The sequence below is a fragment of the Panthera uncia genome, chromosome X (assembly GCF_023721935.1).
Source record: "Panthera uncia isolate 11264 chromosome X, Puncia_PCG_1.0, whole genome shotgun sequence".
NCBI lineage: Eukaryota > Metazoa > Chordata > Mammalia > Carnivora > Felidae > Panthera > Panthera uncia.
Genome location: NC_064817.1, coordinates 118,227,552 through 118,243,828, shown reverse-complemented (window position 1 = coordinate 118,243,828; position 16,277 = coordinate 118,227,552). Strand labels below are relative to the sequence as shown.

The window sequence follows — 16,277 nt, the reverse complement described above, 5'->3', positions numbered from 1 at the left end:
GGGTGACAGAAACCAGCTGTTTCACTGAATTCCCTAATGCAGAAAAGGGAATCCTCACGAGGCAGAAAAACGGAGTCATTTTGGAGGATGACTGGATGGAAAGATAGATGGATGGAAGGATGGATGGATGGATGGACAGGAGACGGAGAGTTAAGATGCAGCTGCTGAGCACTTATAATGTGGCTAGTCTGCACTGAGATGTGCTGTGAGTATAAACTACACACTGGAATGTAAAGAGTTCGCGTGATAAAAAATGTACAATATCTCAGTAATTGTTAAGTTGATCATATGTTGAAATAATATTTTGCATAGATTGGGTTAAATAAAATATATGATTCAAATTAGTTTCACCTGCTTTTTAACTTTTTAAATGTGGCTATTAGCATTACATTTCTATTGGACAACAGTGGCCTAGTTGAAACGTGGTTTTGCAAGTTTCTGTTCAAATCTCACCTTCTTGGCAAGGTCCTTGCTTCCCACCCTATTTAAAAGTGCACCCTTCCCTGCCACTCCCCAATTCCCTTCCTTGATTTATTTTGCTGCAAGTCAGTTATCACCTCAGACATATTATATTTTTTACGTATTAATCTTGTCTCCCTTTGGTCTCCCCCACTGGACTACCTTCCATGAGTGTTTTTTTTTTTTTTTTTTTTTTTTGTCTGCTTTGTTCACTCCTTCATCTTTGCCCTGACAAATCATTAATTTGCATATGTTCTTTCACATTGGGTATTTAGTAGCCTTTCACATCTTATGTCTCATGTATCTGCCTATCCTTCCTTCCTTCTGTCCATCCATCCATCCATCCATCCATCCACAGTGCCCGGCACATGGTCAATACACAAAGTAGCTTCACTGAATCAACTTTTCAGAATGACTTTTGGCCTGTTCTTGAATTGATCAGCACCCAAGTTCCAGTTTTGAATGACTTTGGGCTCCAGTTTCATACTGGCTCCTGACCTGTCCAAATCGGAGAGGAGAAGCAACCCAATGTACCCTACTACCTGTAAGGGTCCACATTACAGAGAAGGGTCTTGGGCACTGCCCTCCTTTCCACCTCCCTTCCTGCCTTGGTTTCAAGGCCAAAGCTCCTAAAAAATCTGAGTGAGGGGAAGGAGATAGATACATTTTTCCAAAAGGCAGACAGCCGTCAGGAACTATGTGGGCAGAGGAGCACATATACTAGAGAGTGTTTGTCCATTTCCGTTTTCTTGCACTCAATGTCTACCTACCTCTTTCAGTGATTCAGGCAATCACTGAATTTTACCTCTAGAAAGGATTTAAAGGTCATATATTCCATTGGTCAAATCACAGCCTCTAAATATAATCCAACCCAAGAAGAGGAAAATCTCAGAGGGCCGTTTACTCTTCTCGGCCAGCCCAATGGAGTGATGGGGGCCATGGGGCCCAGAGAGGGGAAGAGAATTGCCAAAGGTCACACAGTGAGGCAGCAGAACTGAGCCTAGCACCTAGGCTGCCTCCCTTCCAGATGCTGGTCATGTTTCAGGCCAGAGGAAGGGGTGGCTGGGCACAGATAAGAGGTGGTTGGGTGGGCCACAACCAAGAAAAATAGTCCCAGGGTTGGTGGCTGTATGGGGATGGGCCGGGTAGATTTAGTAAGTGCCCCACGAGCTATAGGTGGCCAACACAGACCCTTTGCTCTGTGGACACTTGCAGGTGGTGGGACACATTGGGCTGCTTCTCCTCTCCAATTTGGACAGGTCAGGGGTCAGTATACACCTGGAACCCAAAGTAATTTTTAAAACAAACAAACAATAAGCAAATATGCCAAGTACTGTGGGTACAAACAGTTGAGAAATTTAAAGCTTCTTCTAGACAAGAAAAAACTGTTACTCGTTACAAAAATAAGGGTGGGGTGGCTTGAGGGTTTTTTCATAATGAAAATTAGCAAATATTAAGTCCAACTTAAACAGCCCATATGTTTAAATTAAAATAATTCCAAATAACAAGTGCCCAAGGACCATATCCCTACCCCCGCCCCATTATTTTTAAAAAAATCTGTTTTATCTTAAATTAAGCATTTGGAACCAACAATATTATATATTTACTTTAGTTGAGAACAACTCTTAGTTATTGGGGGCAAGGACTTTTTGATAAGCTACTATTTGATAGCTAGAAATCAAAATCAGCCCTATCTTCCTTCTGCTGCCCACAAGCTGGATGATGCTTCTGTAAGAGTCTCTGTACAATGGGGTGGAGCAAACAGTGCCACAGTGGGCTGAGAGTGGGAACACCTGAGTCCTGGACTAGCTCAGCCCCAGAATCCTCCTGTGTAAAACCAGGGTTCTCTAAGGGAACTTCCACTTTTCCCATTCATTGGTCCTACATAAATACATATCAATTCCTTTTGTCTTTACCCAAACTTTCAGAACTACTCTTGCCTATATAACAGTCACAGCCTCCACCTACCAAGCTAACAGAAAGCTCCCACACTGTCAAGTCTCTGGTCAAAAAAGAATAAATTTTGATATTGGGGCATCTGGGTGGCTCAGCTGGCTAAGCATCTGACCCTTGATTTCAGCTCAGGTCATGATCTTATGGTACAGTTCCTGAGTTGGAGTCCGGCTTAAATTTCTGTCTCCTTCTCCCCCTCTGCCCCTCCCCCTCTCGTGTGTGTGCTCTCTCTCTTTCTGAAAGTAAATAAAAATAAAAACCTTCAAAATATTTGACTTATCCTTTTCAAATATTTTAAGTAACTTAGAGTTTAATTTGCAACCAGAGAATCATGGAATATCGGGGCTAGAGAAGCTCTTCAGATTCCCTTTCAGATTCAGTCAGTTCCTTCATTGTACAGATGGAGAAACTGAGGCTCAGAACTGGACCTGGAGCACATACTGGTTGACCCCCAGGTGGATGTTCTTCCCACTATAGCACTAGGGACCCTTTCCAGACTCAAAGCTGGTCCTAAACAGTGAACCTTCCAAAAGGCAAGTGCCAACTGCCATGATTTCCAATTTTCAGTTGATTACTCCACGTGCCTACAATTGCTAGAGGTCATCTGCTTTCAAATGACTTGCACAACTCCTCCCCCTCCAGATGAACACTGAAGCTGAGGCTAAGACACCCCAGCAAAGGACAGAGTTGGTGCCACTCCGCATGCATAAGGACCCAGTACCGAACAGCCATCTTCAATGTGATCCCTACTTAACGAGCCCCCTGGCAAATCTGGCTTTCTTTAACACAAGAAACAAAGGATGGGGGGACACCTCAATCTGTGTGCAAACCAGTTCAAAGCAAAACAGCACGCATCTCTTTATAAAGGAGAGAGAAAGTCCAAGCTCCTAGCAACATACTGCCTTCCAAACGGTTCTACCTTGAGGGTGGGGGATGGGCATAGCCAAATCTGCAAATGTGTGGCAAGGCACAGCAACTGGCTAGGCAAGGCCAGGATCATCCTCTGAGGGTTCAGATGGCTTCACAAACCTATTCTTTACTGTCTCAGCTGACTCTCAGGAACTGAGAATTCTTTAGGGCCAGACAGGCTTGTCTCTAAGAGAGGTAAAAAGCCCCTGCTGTAAGGAGCCAGGGGGCCTGGAAGAGCACAGGCCCAGCAGGGGCCAAGAACTCGCCTTCATGCTCACCTGTGCTCTTGCGCAGCCCCTCTCAGTGTCTCAGTTTCCCTACCTATGGTTTATGAGCTCTCCTGGCCTTGCCACAAATCTTTCCACATTTGCAGTGCTGGACGTGGATGGTGGAGGAGGTCCTCTGAACTGTGCCCAGCAGGCCAGCCCCCTCTCCGATCACAGTGCCTGCATACCCCTCCTGAGGCTGCTGTCCTCACCACGGAGAACACAGGGAACACGACGCTCCCCTCCCTCAGGACAGGGCCCTGGCCAGATACCTGGGCAGGTCCACCACCCCATTTTCGCAATGAGCTGGCTAGACCTTTTCAGTGGTTTGGGGGAAGTCAAAGACCTGCTTTGACCTCGTAATGCCAGGTGTGACAGTGGAAATGTAGAAAAGCAAACCAAATAATTGGCCTTCTCAGATTCATTTGCTGACTTCCGTAGCAGGCAGACAGGGAACCTCCCCCAGGGCACGGGCCAGATACACATGCCCTGGCCCCACTCTGGAGCTGCTGAGGGCTGGGTGAGCAGGATCCCTAACCAGGGAAGGCCTCCAGAACTGTCTAGATCCCAGAAACACTGCATGGCCTTGGGGGTCCCTCCTAAGCAAGAGACTTTTTCATGCTGTTTGCCTGGGTGTAACTTACACGATTATCAAAGGAAGAAACAAAAGGACTTTCTGTGTCAAAAGAGACCTGTTTTTATTTTGTTACACTTCTCAGGCCACATGGGAAGGCAAAATGAAGAGTAACCAGTGACAACCCAAGAGTGTATCCTGAGCCTGATGTCTGCAAGACCATCTCACCAACACCAGGTCTTTTGAATCTCCCATGATGCCATTTCGCTGGGTTGGACTGGCATTCTCATATTGCCATTTGTCAACTGAGGACACTGCAGCTCAGGTAGGTTCAAGGACTTGCCTAAAACCCCACAGTTGGTCAATGACCTATGCCCAAGGCAAAGCTCATTGTTCTTCCTGCCACATCGCAGTATTTCTATGCCGATGAGGTGACCAGGGATGACCATGCAATCTGGCACAGCCCAAGGCACCACATTGAGGTGTTCTTAACCTGGCTTAAAGAAACCTTGAGGGAACCGTGAATGGGTTTCCAGAAAGGCCTATGAGCCCTTGAAATTAGATGCAATATTGCATATTCTTGTGTGGTGGTCTAAGGAGAAGACCCACGACTTCCATCAGATTCCCAAAGAAGTCTGTGACCCACAAAAGGCAAAGAGCTATCCCTGCTCCAGAGAGACAGGTATTATTTTTGTTACGATTTGGGGCTCAGGAGGCTAGCTGGAGTCGGCCTCCCTGGGGGCAAGCTCAGGAAAACCTTGGCAGCCAGGTGGTCCTGGCCATTCTCCAATCTTATGAACAGAACCAGCTTTATGCAGGGCATGGTGCCACTCTGGGGGGTGTCCAAAAGGGCCTCCCTAAACCCCCAAACCCTCCTACTTCCAAGCTAAAGAGACAGCATGGCAACCCTTGCATCCCATAATTCAAGTTGGAGGTTCCAGACTCTTTGGAGGAAGGGAATGACATCAGAGCATAGAGGGCTAAGGATGGTGTCTTTCCAGGTAAGGGGGAGGGGTTGTGAGGGGCAGGTCTAGGACCCAGGAAGGGAGACTGGACCCGAATTTGGTTTGCTCAGGATTTTGCAAAGGGCCAACCCAAAGGCGTGACTGAAAAGGCCAGAGAGCCTGTCCCCAGCCATGTGGGGAACAAGGGCTTCAGACCTAGCCCTTTCTATCTGGGTCCCACCTTCCAGAAAGGATGTGGTGAGGATGAGAGAGACCATGTCAGCTTCTAGTTCTCAACTTCTGGGGTGACATGAGCTCTAGAAGGCAAAGTGCTTCTCCTTCCTGAGAGGTAATGAGGAGTGATCGTGCTTTTCCGCCCCTGAGACAGAGGTGCCTGTGAGAGTACAAGTCTGGCTTTCCAGCACAACGTGCTGCCCTGTGCGCATTCCGCGCCAGAGCCTAGCACGGTACACTCGGAAATAGGAGCAAAAATGATGCTTTGGGGGCCTCCAGCCTGGGGTCTGAGAAGCCAGGCTTCCCAGCCACCCCAGAGAGGGGAGTGGTCTCTGGCTCCCACACTCACCCACTGCCCTTTGGCGAGAGGGGCAGAAAAGGCCCGTAGGGGCGCCAAGGGGCTGTCACTCTGGAGGGATGCAGGGAGGAGGAGAGAGAGAAGCCTGCTTGGAGACCTCCTGTCAGGGGAGCCCTGCGGTTTCTATTTCGTTGTTGCCACCTCGGGAGCAGATCTTTGGGGGGCTCCACTTTGACCTCACCTGCACCGTGGGACCAGCGCTCACCACCCAGCCTTGGAGAGGCGGGAGGCAGGGCTCAGGCCGTGCTACTGCACAGGGAATCGCGCATGCTCCACGGATTGTTCAAATGGCATGGACTGTTCAACTTTAGTTCAAATGGCAGCCCAATTATTCTAACACCAAGTGTGTCGAATTTGACTCCGTATCCCCCAAATTAACTTAAGAGTGGCAGTGAAACGAAATGGCATACTTCTTTGAGCTTTTGTTACAGCACGTTTGCACGGCAAACTGCAAAGAAAATGTAGTAATTAGGGGTTAAATTAATCCTTGACAGACAAGCAGCTTAGAGACACTGTGCCCTCCTCCCTGGACCTAGCATAACGCATGCCAGTCTTTCATGTGACTCTGGCAAACACACCACAACTACTGTCCCACTCAAAATTCCGAGGTCGGCGCTGAAACTTCCGGAAGCAGATGGTAACCCTGAGATCTCTTTAAGAACCGAACCCAAACAATCCCCTAAACTGCCAACAGAGCTCACCCCGCCAAGCCCTCAGAGGGGCTGGCTCTGCGTGACTGTCCATCCGCGACTTGAAAACAGGATGAGTGGAGACACACTCCTTTCTGAGGTCCCCAGGCCCGGGCCCCAGACTGCTCCTTAACTTACAACATGCCATCTTTGCTGGTTTAGATTTGGAGTTCTAATCACAAGGCACCCCTCTGCCTTCCTAACAATGCTAAGAAGCCAAGCACACCACGATCTCGCGGCATTGGCTCCTCCTCAAAAGGAGAGGCCTGTGTGCCCATAGCATGGGTGCAGAGTGGGGTTTCCTGACTCAAATATGGTTAACTGAGAGTCAGTGTACCCTCGGGAAAGTTGGGCCCCTCTCTGGACTTTGCCTTCCTCTTATGTAAAGTCACAAGGTCTTCTCAGCTAGAAAATTCTCCACCTTTTAGCACGGGAATTTGTAGGTGACTTGGGGCATCTATGCCAACCATGTGCAGGAACTGTAGTCAACAAACTAATGGGGCCATGCAAAGGAAGGCAGGGCTGGATCCTGTCCCCCTCCTCTCTGTGTCCCTGAGCCTCCAAAAGAAGCTAGCAGGGTGTAGGGTTCAGGATCAAACACTAGGAAAAATATGAAAGCTGATGCCATTGACTAGCTCATGCCCGGTGGCATCCAGGGGCCTTTTCTAGAATCAGCAGAAATACATCCCTATGGCCCAGTGTCCAGGTCCTGGCACAGGTGAAGGGAACAGGGAGACACAATGGCCAGCTGGCCAGGCCCCCTCCCAGCATGATGGAATGCCACGTTCAGCCCCATGCTCCTCTGGGCCTCATGGAACAGCTCTCGGCACTCAGAAAACAGCACTGCCCAAGCCCCACTTAATGGTTATTTACTGGGCAGAGTGAGCAGCAGGGCATACTGGGAGGGGAAGGCAGCTGGGCCCCCCACCCTGAGGAAATGGAGGGACTTCCAGGCTGGCACCCAGACTGCACAGAAAGGGACACTGGCTCTCCCCAGAGTCAGAAGGCAGTCAGGGCAGGACTGGGTTGCTATGGATGGCCTCCTTCTCCGTGGTCTGGTCTGTCAGGAAGAGCCTACCCTCTGTGGGCCATGGAGGAAAGGGGAGTCTGAAGCTGGGGCTCTGTCTAGGCGAGGACAGTTCTCACAGACTTTGCAAAGGGCTCTTTCTTTCTGGTGCTCGTTAGGCCCTGTCTCTAGGAGCTTTTACTCCGGGGAGCCCATAGTCAGCAAAACCCCTCGATTTGCCTCACCCTGGGTGACCTTTCTGGGCTGTGACAAATCTGATTGCTTTGGAAAATCTAAAGAGGTCAGATTTTAGGGGTGGACTCAAGGCCCAAAGGAAATCGGGGAGGCTCTGTGAACAGGGAGAAAAAAGAAAGCAACTGCAGGGTAGGGAGGAAACCCAACTCTTTTGCTTCTATCCCCTCCTCTTGCACAAAATGCTCCTGGGGCTAGTCATTTGGGAGCAGGACACCACTGGGGTTGTGCGGCCACAATCCTCGAAGGTAAATATTATATCACGCAAGCTACTGTTCCTCACCTCCAAGGGACCCCTGACCAGTGACTCCATGGGCCTGTCCTTCCTTTGCTACAGTTGCAACCCAATGATGACAACAGTGACAATGACAACAAGTAATACACCTTGCCATACAACCCCATCAGAGTCATGTGGATTTAGGAAGCTTCCCTGCTCTCCACCTGGAAATGTTTCAGGACTCAATGCCTGCAAAATCAGACTGCTTCCAACTGAACTTCGAGAGGCTTCTTTCTTACCGTACAGCTGACTGATGCTGCCTAGGTTACCCTGGGTGGCGGAGCTGGGAGGGGTGTGATGGGAATCGGTTTATTGTGTGGGTGCATGGTAACCGGCTGCTGCTCCCTGCCATCTATCTCCCTCCCTGGCCACATCTGTCTGCTCCAACAAACACTCAGCCTTTTCTGCTTGGATAAGGAGATTTTCTAGTTACATCCATTATATGTGTATCAACATTTATGGCAGCAAGATAATTGCCAAAGAGCTCAGAGGATAAAAGGTCCTTCCCCATAATGTTCGCACCCCCCTCCACGTTTAAAAAAAAATCAATATTAAAATCAAGCAGGACAGTGGCAGGTTCTTACATGGCTGCTGTGTCCTCAAAGTTGGAAATGTGATTTTTAAAAAATACCCAGCTGAACTAGGAAGAAAAGAAAAGGTTCAACAGCGAGTTCAGAGCCCAAACTCCAGCGGGGCACGTGTGTGTAGAGGGAAGGCCTTTTCGCCCTTGAAATCTTTGCTAAATAACTGCAAAGCAGCAAATCTGTTCTCCATTAGATGAGTCCTTTGGAAACATGCCAGTCTAATTTCAAAGAGTTTGGATCCCGTTATCTGTAAACCAACCCAATGATTAGGAGGCCGGCCGTCAATAGGCCCTGAGATCACCAGATTAGGGTTACTGGACAAGAAGCCTTCTGGGTTGCCTCCCAGCCTCCAGGATCTATGTTTCTGGGTTAGAAGTTCACACTGGCATAAGACACAGAGAGAGGGAGTACTTCCCACTTTTATATTGTTTTGATTGGACTTCTGCCATTTTTTTTCTTCTCCCTCTTCTTGCTGCCCCTCAAAAATCTCAGTCCCATTTCCCTCTATATGTAGCCATTTTCCTCAAAGGTGTTTCACTTTTCCAGAAAATGACTATTTCATTTACAAATCACAGTGTGTTTGAGCTGGAAGGCACTGACTCCTAGGTCATGAAGGTTGGGGGGAGGAGGAGGAAGGAGGGGGACAGACTTGCCCAAGATCACTCAGCTAATTAGTGGGGAGAGTGTTCTAGAACACAAGTTTCCTAGCTCCTAGGCTGATTATCTCTCTAGTGCACCACTGCAGAAAGACAGAAAGAAAGAAAGAAAGAAAGAAAGAAAGAAACAGAAAGAAAGAAAATCAGACTCTTAAAAAAAGGAAAGAAAATCAGACTCTTAAAAAAAAAGAAAGAAAATCAGGGTCTTAAAAGAAAAAAGAAAGAAAAGGTTTACTGCATAGAAGAAGCCCCTTGAAAGGAGAGTAGTCCAACTATTGTCAGATGAACTGCTGATTTAAGATCAGTTTCTGCCCATTTTATAAGCTGGATAGCCACTGAGTTTCCTAGGGATGATCTATTAACAGGTGCATTTTAAACCTTTGGGTGATCTGCTTAAAATGGGGGGGGGGGATGATACTAAACATGCTGGTCACACTTCAGAAAAAAAGGAAAAAACAAAAAACCTTTCCTTATTGAAAAGGATCAACAAATCAACAACAGTAAATCTCCTAACTTAAGATGCAGTGAATGGATGCCCCCCCCCCCAACCCAGCAACAGGCTATTTCCTGGTTGAGTTTAAAAATTCAATGACGTTCCTGTTTCAACCCACACATCTGTGTCACTGTCAGCGTCAGTGGCAGGAAAACAGACGAAGTCACCCTTTGCTAATGATTTCCTAACATGGAATTTCCTTGTATCTCCTCAAACACTTTGTACTGAAGGAAAACTGAAAATGGTCGCAGCCGGAAGATCTTTGTGATATTTTTAATGTGTGTATGTGTGTGCGGGGTGGGGGGAGAACTGCTAGTTTTTCTAAAGCTAATACGAACAAAACAGAGAGATTTCCTCCCAGGCATCTGGGACCATCTCAGCCCCTCTCCTGCCTCCTTCTTCCCAAGTTCCACTTGGGGCAACATTCTTTTATCAGTGTTAAAGGAAACACACCCTGTAGGCACGCATGCAGAGAGAAGCCAAGGCAGCACGCAGAGTAGCGGGCGAGGCGTGTGGAGAACCACCAAAGCACAAAGCAATATTAGAAGCCCATCTCCTATCTCCTCTGGAGAATATCCTATTTAATATGCAAACTGGTCATCAAGAGAAAAGAGGGATGTTACTTTAAGGCAAAGAAGCTGATTAGTTGCTCTGGCTGGCAGCAAACAGCTGGTCTGTCCGGCAGGTTCAAGGCCATTTCAGCTACTCTCTTATGGAGGCACCATATGTTCCATCTCGCACATCAGCAGCTTTATTTTCCAATGATCTTGCTACAGAAGGGAAGCACAAAGGGGGGAGGAGAAGGTAGAGCCTGTGGTTTACCCTTTGAGTACTTTCTTGTGGTTTTAGATGCAGTTGGGATGTGTGTGTGTGTGTGTGTGTGTGTGCGCGCGCGCGTGTCTGTGTCTGTGTGTGAGAGAGAGGAGGGGGTGGGGGAGGTTAACGCTTCACCTTCAATTCCAAAAACCAGAGAACAAATGTTTGACCAACACTTTCGAATAACCTCCAGAGATGGGAATGGAGTGGATTAGGGGAAAGATATGCAAAAAGGTACAAATAATATGCCGCCACAAGATTAAATGGGAAGGGGGACGGAGGCGGGCAAGAGATCGGTAGGAATCTGACTTAGCTGTTCGGACCCCGCCTACTTCTCCTTATTTGTCAATTTTTTTCTTATTGTCAGTATTCCTTTTCGGAACGGAACAAACTTTAGGAGAGAAGCGGACAGATTTGGAGAGGAGGGCGGAGGCGGGGCAGGCCAACAGGATGGCGAAAGGCTACTTCTAACATGTTTAACATTCCTCAGTGCAAGTCCGGGTTCCCACAAGTTTGGGGGGAAGGGCAGGTGTAGGGGATAGGGGCCCGCTAAATTCTCAATCCAACTAATGCCGGCAGCCCATGCATCCTGGACACCCCCAACTGTCCGGCGCTGGGTCCATGTAGAGGCGACAAACCGACGCATGGTCGGGAGGTGCAACCCCATCCCCACTGTCCACTCAGGCATCAGGAATCCCCGAGGCTGCGGTTCCGACTCCCTCCCTGCCTCCAAACAAAGGGGGTCCGCAGAGCATTTGAGCCCCGGTGTGTGTGTGTGTTGGGGGGGGGGGTGGTGGCCGGCAGGAGGGCGCAGGAAGGAGTGAGGAGTGTAGCCGCAGGGTGGCGAAAGCCTCAGTCACTACCGTCGTCTCCGCCACGGGCGGGCGCGACAGCCGCCCTGAGCCGGGAGGTGAGGGGCGCGGGCTGCAAAGCGAAACCGAGGAAAGGGCGCCCCCTATGCCCGCGCCCCGCGAGCGCAGCGGCGAGCCGCGTCTGTCCTTCCCGCGGAGCGTGCTCGGCCTCTGGCCTCCGCGTCCTTCTGCTCGCCGTGCCTCCCGCCCGGCGGTCCGTGCCGCCGTAGCCCCGGGTGTCCGCAGCCAGCAGGCGGGGCGCGCGGTGGGCGGCAGGAGCCAAGGGCTCCCCACGCGTTCTGGGGTTCCTGGGGAGGGTCTTCGAAATACAACCCCCTCCCCCACCGCCTACACTTGCCCTCCTGTCCCGAGCGACTCGAGGCCACTGGGAGGCAGCTGCCCCCGCCCCCTGCCTCTGCGTCCCTTTTCCCCTTCCCTCTCTCCAGCCTCCTGGGAAACAAAGGGGCTTTTTATAAAGCGGATTGTTGGCGGCTGCGGCGGCGGGGGTAGGAGGGAGGGGGATCTATAAAGACAAGAAGAGGTGGGGTGGGGGGAGAAACTGTGCGGCCTCCGGGAGCCCCATGCGGCCAGGCGGCCGGGAAGCCCCCACGGGTGCGCGGCCCACCCCGCCCGGCCCGCGGGCACACTCGGGCGGCGGCCCGCGCCTGCCAAGGGTTGGGCTGAGCCGCTGCGATGCTGCCCGCCGGCTCGCCGCAGCCCGGGAACAGATCACTCGGGCCGTGGGGCCCGGGCGCTGGGGACCGCACGGTTCCCGCGGGGGTCTCCCCTGGGAGACCCGGGCCCTCTTCCCAGCCAACTCTTTCGAAATTGCTTGGGCTCGGGGAGACTTTGCGTCTTTGTTCGAGCGCGGCCGCCTCTGGTACGCTCGGCTCACTCGCCCTCACAGACAATGTCCCGGAGCCGGCCTCGTTCGGCTACCCGCAAACGACACGTTCGCTGTGGGGACGGCACCCCGGAGGCGGGGGGGGGGGGGGGATTCCTTGCGCTGCCAAACAACGACGACAAGCCACCCCGGCAAGCGGAGTCCCTTCTCCCCGAGTCCCCCAGCCATCCTGTGCTCCCTCCCGCGCACACACTCAACACCCACACTCCGGGTGCCCCGCTTAGCCGCTCAACTGCAGGAGCGCGGTGGGGCTAAGCCCCCCGCCCGAGGTGCGTCAGTTTGCTCAGGTTCCGACGACTTCAGGGCAGTTTTCTGGCAGGCTAATCCTATTAGTGTCTGCTCAGTCCGCATTTAATCACGGATCAAAATCAGACGGTACGGCCAGCTTTCCAAGTGGCTTCGGACACACTGCATCGGGACGGAGCCGAGCCGAGCCAACTGGCCCAGAAAAGTATTTGGCGGAGCTCCGGGGGGCTTCCCGCCCTCCCTTGCCGGCGCCGGGCGCCCAGCTCCGCCGCCGCTCCGAGGCCTGGGAGCTCCGAGCGCGGGGGCGCCGGGAGCTCCGGGCAGGAGCCCAGTCGGGGCTGCCTCGAGCCGCCAGCTCTGCTCGGGGCTGCTCTCCAGAGGAGGATTTGGCAGGGGAGGGAGCGCAAGGCAGCGGGCTCGGCGCACGCACACTCCACACTCCCGACTCGGTGGCGGCAAACCGGGTTGGGGGGGGGGTGGAATCCTGTGCCCAGCGCCCACTGTCGACTGGCCAACGCTCAGGGAGCTGGCATGCGATGGCAACGTCGCCAGTGGCATCCGGGCCGCCAGCGGCCCGGGGAGCGCCGGAACGGAGTGGGAGCCTCCCGGTAGCCCGGCAGGGCCAGAGAAGATCATGTGGCTCGCGCCCCTCTGCTTTCCCTCGCCGGTACTTAACGGCCCCCGCCCGGTTCCAGACGCCCATTGGGCGCTGGGGAGCAGGCAGAGGCCGAAGTCCCGGACGATGGGAGCTGCGCTCAGGCCGGCCCCGGCGGTCCGAGAGAGGGGCTGGCCGCGCATAGCGCCAGGTGGGCCGTGTGCTCGGAGCAAACTTTGGGGTCCCCTCAGCTCCTCCGCGACGGGAACCACAAGTGGGGGCCACAAGTGCCCCCTGGACCCCCCAGAGCAGCCGGACCTCCCGCTCCCGCCCTCAGCCTTACCGTGCTGCGGAGCTCCCTCGGCGGCGGCGGGGGCAGTGCCCGAGGGGCGGGCGGCCGCCGGCGCAGGCAGCCTGGCCTCGGGCACCGGCTGAGTGGCCCAGCCCGGTTGCAGATCACCCTCTGGCTAGCAGCCGGTGCCCCCGCGCCCGCCCGCCGCCGGCTGCTTCAGCTTGCGGCCAAGTTCATGCCGGCGGCGCTGCAGTGGCGGCCTCAATCTGCTCGCTCCATTCCCACCGCCCGGCTCCGCGCCGCGCGCCCGGAAGGTGGAGTTTCGGGGGTTTAAGTTACTGATAGGCATTTCTCACTGCTGTGTCACTCGGGGAGGAGGAGACACGCACGCCGCACACTCACACACCCTCACACTCACGGCGACGAGCGGCTCGGTCTTAAAGGGGAAGCCACGCTGCCCCGCCCGCGACCCCGCCAGCCCTGAGCCCCGAAAGGCCGAGTTTCCAGGCAGGATGGGGCCGGGGGCAGCGGAAGCGCGGCGGCCGCCCAAGGGGCCTACCCGACCCTCCTGCCACTCTTTGAAAGGGAAAGCGGCCGCAGGCTGGCTTCGCCGTGGTCGCCTGGTTTCTCCAGCCCACTCGAGCCAGGGCAGCTGGGGAGTGAGGGAAGGAAGGAAGGGCCACGGCCGCACGTACCTCGGTGGCTCCGCTCTCAGCGGGAGGCGGTCTGTGCCCTCGGCGGCAGGTGGCCCGTCTAGACGGTGCGCTGATGGGGAAGAGCGACAGCGGGGTCACCGCGGGCCCCTGGGCACGGGCGGATGGAGCTCGCGGGAGGGCCGCAGGCGGAGCCCGGAGCACTTGGAAACCCGCACGCGGCAGGTAGCCTTCCCGCGTCTGGGCCGAGCGAGCCGGTGAGCCGCGCGCGCCCCTGACAGACGGAGAGCGAGCAGGGAGAGCGAGAGAGCCGGCACTCACCCGCGGCAGGGCGAGACAAGCGCGCGAGACTGACAGAGACCGAGAGGGACCGAGGGAGAGACGGAAACCGAGACGCACGGGCAGACCGAGAGAAAACGACGGAGACAGAGTGCTAGAAAGACACCAGGGGGGAGAAAGAGAGACAGAGAGAGAGAGACAGAGACAGAGACAGAGAGAGGACGCGCGAGCCGATCCCCGGAGGACGCCGGAGAGTCACAGGGACGGGAGTCTCACCATAAAGTAGCCTGTTCAATCCCCTCCCCACACACCCCTTCCCCATTCTGAGCAGAGCAGAGACTGACTCAAGAGCTGGGAGCCGGGCCCCCCTTCCCCCTCGCCCTGGGAGGGCGCTCACCTTCAGCGGTGGCTGCTTGGGTAGGTAGCGCCCGTCCCACTGGCAACGCGTCTGCTAGCTGGCTCCCGCCACGACAGCCAAGCCGACCTGCTGTGACGGCAGTGGGGGCCCGTGCTCTCAGGTGGCGGCTACTAAACTACACACCCCCTCGCCTAGCGTCCTCCCTCCCCCTCTCCTGTCCCCCGCCCTCTTCCCCCTCCCCTCCTCCACTGCCCGCCACCACCCCACCCCCCGCCTGCGCGCAGACCCTGGGCCGCCCGCTGGTGTGCTCAGCCGGGAGCCCAGGGGCGCCAGCCGATCTCCCTCCCCACTGGCCCCGGGGTCGCCGAAGCCCCTTCCCGAGCTGGGCTGGACCTGCCGCCTCTGCGCGGGGTTATCCCAGGGCAGACACCTGCGGCTTCTGTACGAACATGGGTTCCTTGTGAACCGCCCGGAGGGCCAGAGCACGCTGTCCGCCCTCTTCCCTGGCGCCAAAGCCAGCGGCTCCCCTCCCCCCATGCCCGGGGGACTGGCTTGCGCCCCTTCTCCGGGGGCCCCGGCCGGGGTGCGTTTCCTTACCTGGACTTCCTGGGTGGTAGCGGCGGCGGGGGCTGAGCTCAGCCCACGGACGCCGCGTCTCGTCCCGAGGCAGCAGAGCCCGCGAAGCCCCAGAGCCCAATCACAGTTCCTGCCCGCACCTCTGAGTAGCGACCTGTCACCACCACATCTGGTCGCACTCGGCCGGAGCCGCGGGCCAGGAATAAAGGGGTGGGCCCACCGCCCACTCGGCCCCTCCTTCTCTCCGCGCCCACGCCCTCGGCCCGCGGAAAGCGCTGGGGCCCCCTATGAGAACCAACCAAAGTCCCTTCGTGGGCTACGTAGGCGCAACGGAGCTGGGGAACTGGACGCTTGCCTCCGAGCGTTTCACAAAGTTCCCAGACTGAGGAGCGGCGTCCTGACTACCGGGAGGCACAGGTGTCAAGACTCCTCTACAGCAACTCCCCCCCCCCCCCCCCCCCCCCCCGCCCAGGCACCTTGAGGGTGCCCCTCAGCCAGGCTGTTGGATAGGAATCCACCTTGGCTGGGTCCAGCCAGGGCTGCTCTGGAGAAGTTATTGCTCTCTGGTGATCAAACTGATCGCAATCCCTACCTTCAACCCACACAAGGCTGCCGTGGAGTCCTGGCCGGTGGCCTGTCCCTTCCTGCAAGGAGGGGGAGTCATCTTAGAGCTACCGTGTCCCCTAGAGCGATAGAGAGCTCTTGAGTGTCTTGAAGAGAATCTGATTAAACGCAGCGGATCAGGGGATAACTGAGTCCTTCACAGAGAATTGCAGAGTGCTTTTAAAATTTGACCCCAAGGGTCCTGTCCACCTGGATGGCCACTAGGCATCTCAAACTCCACATGCCCCCAGCTGAGCTCCTGGTCATCCTCAAAACACTCCTCCTGAGGTCTGCCACCTCAGTTCATGGCGGCTCCATCATTCAAGCGTCCATCTTCAAAGTGCATCCACCATCCCAGCCTTTTCTCCGTCTCCACTGGTGCCATCCGAGCCCAGCCACCTGCATCTCCCACCTGGGTTACTCCAGTGGTCAGCTAACAGATGGCTCTGT

General features: G+C 54.6%; 1 protein-coding gene across 1 annotated transcript in view; it reads right to left on the bottom strand.

The window, feature by feature from the left end:
- MAMLD1 (mastermind like domain containing 1) overlaps positions 1–13,702 on the bottom strand; it is a 120,880-nt gene extending 107,178 nt beyond the window's left edge. The window contains exon 1 of the mRNA XM_049644430.1: positions 13,410–13,702. The gene's annotated coding sequence lies outside the window, so the exon portion shown is untranslated. The remainder of the gene's footprint in view (positions 1–13,409) is intronic.
- Positions 13,703–16,277: the final 2,575 nt, after the last annotated feature.